This window comes from Calonectris borealis, chromosome 1, assembly GCF_964195595.1.
Source record: "Calonectris borealis chromosome 1, bCalBor7.hap1.2, whole genome shotgun sequence".
In the NCBI taxonomy this organism is placed as follows: Eukaryota; Metazoa; Chordata; class Aves; order Procellariiformes; family Procellariidae; genus Calonectris; species Calonectris borealis.
Genome location: NC_134312.1, coordinates 175080746 through 175087136, shown reverse-complemented (window position 1 = coordinate 175087136; position 6391 = coordinate 175080746).

Sequence of the window (6391 nt, the reverse complement as noted above, 5' to 3'; positions counted from 1 at the left end):
AAGTCAGCCCAGAAAAAAAAGAAGAATTTATTTGAAATATTTTACAAGGAGATTTTATAGATCAATATCCCCAGCAAATGAGAAAGATGATAACCAGGAAAGGGCACAGTACACCTGTGAGCGAGGTTGTGCAAAGATACAAACAAAAACATGAAGGATAAAATATATTGACTTATTTGAGCTTACTGGCTAAATCTGGTTATTCATTCCTCTGTACGTGGCAGCCCTAGTTATTATGGGCTATATATTTTTGCTAAGACAAATATGTGAGGCAATAAATGCCTTTGTTAGTATGCTTCAACAGGAAGGGTAGTGGCTACTGCTGCTATTCGGGGCCTCTCAGGGAAAAAAAAGGGTAAAAAAAAAAGAGTAAAAAACCATGGCCAGTTACGGATTGGGTTGAAACCTTAATGAGGGAGACCATTCTGCCTAATGGCTAAAGCGAGAGAGTGGGGATCTAAAATGGTTAGGTACTATTCTGAACATCAGGAAACACATTTTCACCGTGAGGGTGACCGAGCCCTGCCACAGGTTGCCCCGAGGGGCTGTGGAGTCTCCATCCTTGGAGATATTCAGGAGCCGTCTGGACAGGGTCCTGGCAACTGGCCTTAGGTGGCCCTGCTTGAGCAGGAGGGGTTGGACTAGATGGCCTCCCGAGGTGCCTTCCAAGTGCAACCATTCTGTGATTCTGTCATTTCTTGCTCAATTACTGAGTCACTCCAGCTTCAGTCAATTCCCTTTGGTTCTTCATCTATTGCAAGGGTGTAACTTCACCTGATTTGCAAGGATGGGAGGGCTGGCAAGGGACACGTTTCCCCAGTGTGCACCACAGGCATTGCTGAAGAGACCGCTTATGTCCAGGAGCAGTCTGCCCCACAGGGCTGGCTCCTCTTTGGAAAGGACAAATACTCAGCGACCACCAAAATTGGGATCCCCTAGCCTCGCCCTTTCAACTCCCAACCAAAACCTCACACCATCGGGTCACAGCGCAGCACGCCAGAGTACAGCGAGCAGGTCTTTCAGCCAAATCTCCCATACGGGTGTGCTTCCCTATTGCAGGCTGGCGAGGAGGAATAGCACCACAAACCCACGGGTGAAAGTCTGCCCCGCCAGAGCTCCGTCCGGGAGGCAGGCAGTCTCCCAGGTTCAAGGACGATGCCGATGTGATTGTTCCTGCACGTAGAGGGGGGACCATGCTTATCTGATCCAGCAACTCAATGTGCAAAGTTGAAGGTGGTTACCAGCGGCCGCTCCTCGTCATGCTCGCAGAGAGCCAGACGTGCCGCGTACGGTGTATGAAACACCACGTGTTGACTTTTCACTCCAAACGGACTGTTCAGTAACAAAGGAAAAAAAAAAGGGGGGGGGGATTAGATGACAATTGAGCTGTTGTTTGTGCAAGTGGAAGAAATAACTTTTCAGGAACAGACCGTGGGTCAGGGCAGTGGACGATGTGGGCGTTCGCTGGAGAAGTCAGACTAAACAGGCAGTGATGCGTTTTATACTTATGGTACTGTTGGGAGAAAAAATGATATTAAACACACGCAGGACACTGAGGAAGAACAAACAACTTATTGTGTGGAAAGCAAAAGTGCTTTGGAAGGGCCAGTAGGACTATCTGATTTTAAAATTCATCAGCGGTTTGAGAGATTCAAGATCAAGCTTTGGTTTAGACACATCTCTTGATAAGGCTCAGAGGTCTCCAAATCAAATCACTTTGTTTACTTGTTTCCCTGCCTGTAACCATGTAACACTACGGCTTTTGTTAGATAAATGATCGTATCTGTTAAAAGCAAGCGGATGGAAATGCAAGGGAAAGGGAAAATTCACATTCAAGGAGAAATTTCACCATTAGGGCAAAGTGCAGCTCCAAGCCTCTGGCTTGATATCCACCGTTGTCCTACAGACCCTACAGGAAGCTTCTTTGTGGTATGGTCAGACACAAGGGAGAGGCCCACGGGCCTCCAAACGTCCCTAGGAACAATCACAAATACCAACCCTCTTCAACTAAGTATGGAGCTGATGTTCCCAGTGCACCACTGCCCCTCTTCATTAGCTGTTCCTTTACTTTACAGGCAGACGGGACGAATCCCCTCTCGGCTGCAGGGGTATCTTAGGCGTGCTGCACATGAACTGTGCCAGCTTCCCTGCACAGGGAAAGGAGGGAGAAAGAATCAGAGACACACACACAATTCCATTTTAAAGTACTTCGGGAACTCAGATTATATAGTAATGCAAAATATTTTTATACCATCCCAGGACATTTCTGTTTATACTGCTGAGTGCTATTTTATTTGTTCCAGCTTTGCCACAGATGCACAAACACTGTGAAAGGAGAAAGAATGTCTACTCTATATGATGGCTTTTAAAAAATCAGAAAAGCAAGTAAAATCCATTTCTTAAGCAAACATTCCATTAAAAAAATCACTATATGTTTATAGAAAAGATTTTTTAACAAAGGTTTAATTTAAAAAAGTTAATAACTGGGTGTTCCAGAAGGTTTGAGTCATCCACAGTAATAATTAGGGGGTTTGTTCCATACAAAATGCTTTATTTAACCTTCATGCCTCCATCCAGATAATTATACAAATGCATACATTTAAAGGTTTAAACTCTATTTCAATTCACAGCTCAATTCATAGGAAAGTTGAATACAGAAAAGCAATGCACCAACAAAATATGTCTGAGACACCATTAAAAACGATAACACTTGTTCATTTAAATCTTTGAGAATAGACTGGAATAATCATCCTCTGACAGAATTTCATTAGGGGACTCCCTTTACATTATCATAGGGCAAAAATCACCATTTTACAGTAAGAGGAAAAAAAGCTCTGAGTATATTTACAATACATACACTATACATAAATACAAGAACAACACTTACATAATATTAATAAACTTATAACATAGGTGTTGCCTAAACACTACATAGTATATAAATGCAGAGGAAACTATTGGGAAATTAGATCTTCAGATGATTACTTTTATTTTTGAAGAAAAGTAATTTTTGCATTTAAAAGCTTTTGAAAAGAAGGCAAAAGAAAAGACTTAAGAAACTAATATGTTTGCTTGCTAGCACTGGTATTTTTATTCCTTTTAAGTGTAGGACCTCTATTGACACTATTATCTCTATGAGGTTACCGACAATGACCCTCCCTTTTGCATCTTATCTAGGAAAAAGATTGAGGTGCCGTACATACTAATTCCATTGCTGTGAAGCTTCAGTCCCAAATTAATCACTTTGTAAACTACGGGATGTTTTTGTATTTTTACACAGGAGGATCAAATGAACACTCATTGGTACATACAACGGTAACGACCTGATTAGAAGGAACAATTTGGGGCCACATGCAACCCCATCCTTAGGATTTCATTCAACTCATGCCATAGGGGAATTTGCTTCATCCATAAGTGACTTGGCCAAGAATGCTATTTTTCATTATTGTTGTTTCTTCCTAAGCACAGCTGAAAGAACTTTCCCATTTAATGGTATTTTTGACCCCACATGTTGATAGCAGTGTCCAAATCTCTCTTTCACTTGAAGTGTATGAATGTGTGTGTCTGTGTGTGTGTGGGTTGAAGGTCTTAAGGCTGATGGTGCATGAAACTTCAGTAATTCATTACTAGCTCTGTGTATATTCTATTGCGAGTGCAAATGGGAGATACAACTTTTTAGGGACAGACAGCAGCTCAAGAGCGCATACTAGGTAGGTGTTCAGCGGAGAACTCGCATTACCAAGGAAGCGACATATAGGACAATAAGGAAAGAAAGGGTTTTGTAATGAAAAGTAAGATGCAAATGTAGCAGTGAAAAATACTTTGAAACCAGAAATGACAACATGAACTCTGAATTGTGAAAAAGATTAGTTCAGCCGTGAAGATTATGGCTCAAACTCTCTTTCCAAAGAAGCTCTTTACCTCTAGAAAGGCAGGAACAGGGAGAAAAGCAGTATCTGAACCTACTTCTGTATTTCATCGTCCATGCTTATGACAATACATCAAAGCCATCACCTGTGGTTGCCTACCAGACACTGAACTATTGTTTTTTAAATGCAGAGGTCACAGCAGGGAGCAAGGTTTAGCAAGTCAATGTGTGAACCGCCATTCACCTCTTCTTTTATACCTGACAGCATCTTGGCTCACTGAAAATTTTGAGACTGAGCTGGGGAAGATGTTCCAGGTCACACATACACACAATAGGACCTCAAATAATTTTTTAAATTCTTATTTTCATAATAGCTATTATTTTCATAATAGCTAAAATTCACATTCACAGATTTGCTCGTCTGGAGGACTAACAACTGTGCACTGAATAATCTAAAAATGACTAAAAGGGCAACTCAGTTTATTTCATAATTTAAAGTCAGAAAGCACAAGCTGCTATAGAGGTCTGCTGGCAAATCAGTAAAATTGAGAAAAAAACCAACTCTGTATTTGTTTTTAGAAAGAAGGAAAAAAAGCCTGGCTCATTTTGGGATGGTGAAGACAAGGTGCCCTTTCCTACGCAAGAACTAACACACGTAGGGCTGGAGTCAGCCAAACCTCCCAACACTGCAAGTTTCTAAGGGTGCCTCCTTGTAGCGTTGCTGCTCCAGAACAAAGAACCAAACCCTCCTCTCCAACAACAGCTCAGGTACGAGGTAAGAAACTCATGTTTCCTTTGTCCTTCTGATGACACATTCCCTGGTGCCCTCCTAAAATCCCCGGCATGAATTGAGTTCTTTTGTGTGCTTAATATCTGGAGACTAAGCTCAAGATGACAGAATAAGTATATGCATGTTCTGATGGGCTTATTTCCACCAGTGGCTAACATTGAAAAGTAAGTTCTTACTAAAATAGCAGTCTTGTCACATGATGAACCAACGTGCATAAATGTCTAGTTTTTACATGCGAGTCCATGTGCTTTTTTTTTTTTTGCACCTGCATTTTCTTCTGTACATGAGCATCTTCAGGCACACCCAATCGTGCCTCAGTGAATAAAAAACGAACACCCATCCTTCCACTCCAGCAGCAACCCCCTGATGGCAGCAAAAGTCTAGGCAAAATCTGGAATTTTTCAAATACAAAATTCTGCCTGGATAAATAACAGGTACAAATTTAGAGGATGGAAAGCAATCTTCCTCGGCAAAGGTATTAGGACAACCAGTTACATTTTGTTCTCCAATAAATTAATTTTTAGACACAGAAGAGGGATGGCATTACACTGCTATTTTCACAATCCATTAGCAGCAGTTAATATTTTTTTTTACAGAAACCTACCAGATTAAAAAAAAAAAATTGAGAAAATAAAGAGCGGAAGAGTCACAGCTGGCCATTTTCTTGCAAGATCAGTTAGTCTATTGATGCAAATGTTTAGGCCACTCAATATAAAAATCTCCCTACTCCGTTTTAGGAATATTGACTTCTTGTTTGCTACTCAAACAGTCTCTAGACTGACAGTCCCCAATTTTTCACTCGTCTGTCCCCAAAAGAAAGAAAAGTAAGTGATATATTTTGTCCACTCCTGAAGTCAATCAGTTCTAAAATGGTATTAAATACTATGAGCATTACATGACAAATAGAAAGGAGACATAAGGTGAGCTCTGTGTTTCCAGAGTTCGATGCAGAGGATTTTTCAAGAGAATCCCCATTCTACCATATACCCTAAAAAAGCTCCATTGGGCTTATTGCTGGTTTTTGGATTATTTCACTAGAGAATACCCTGGATATATGGGCACATCAGACATAAATTAGGAAGAAATCCCCTAAAACACTGCTTGACAATGACCTCCATTCACACCTACTGAGAATCTATATGGATATGAGTAATCTGTAAGCTAAGATCCATTTTCTTCTTACAATTAGATGACAGACATTATCTGAGAAAATAACTAAAACCTCTAACACAATATCTCAACGTGTGAAAATACAAATGGCACTTTGTGTTTGTTTCTGTGCTGCATTATTGTTCTCCAAGTAAAATTTCATTTTCACCTTATTGTTAACAGAATCCCGTAAGTTATTGCTGTGTAAAAGTATAGGAACATCCCATCAGTTCTAATTACAGGCACTTTCAGTTTCTGTTTCATCTTTTAAAATACATTTTAGGCTATCTTGCTGAAGTGTATGTGCATTTTAAATGTCACAACTGTCCTGCTACAATTGATTGTGTTGATGTGCTACTGCACCTACAAGACTAAACTCCCCCGGAATCAGCAAAATGCAGCCTATTTCAGCTCTGCAACCTTTATTCAAGATGCATTGTAGTCAGGGAAATACAAGAAGAAATAAAATCAAACGAGAGTTTGCCGTTACTGTATCTGCAGTTCATTGTGAAATGCCAGAAGGAAAAAAAAAACCCACAAAAAACCCAAAACCTTTCATATGGTTTTCATTTTGATTAAGTGTT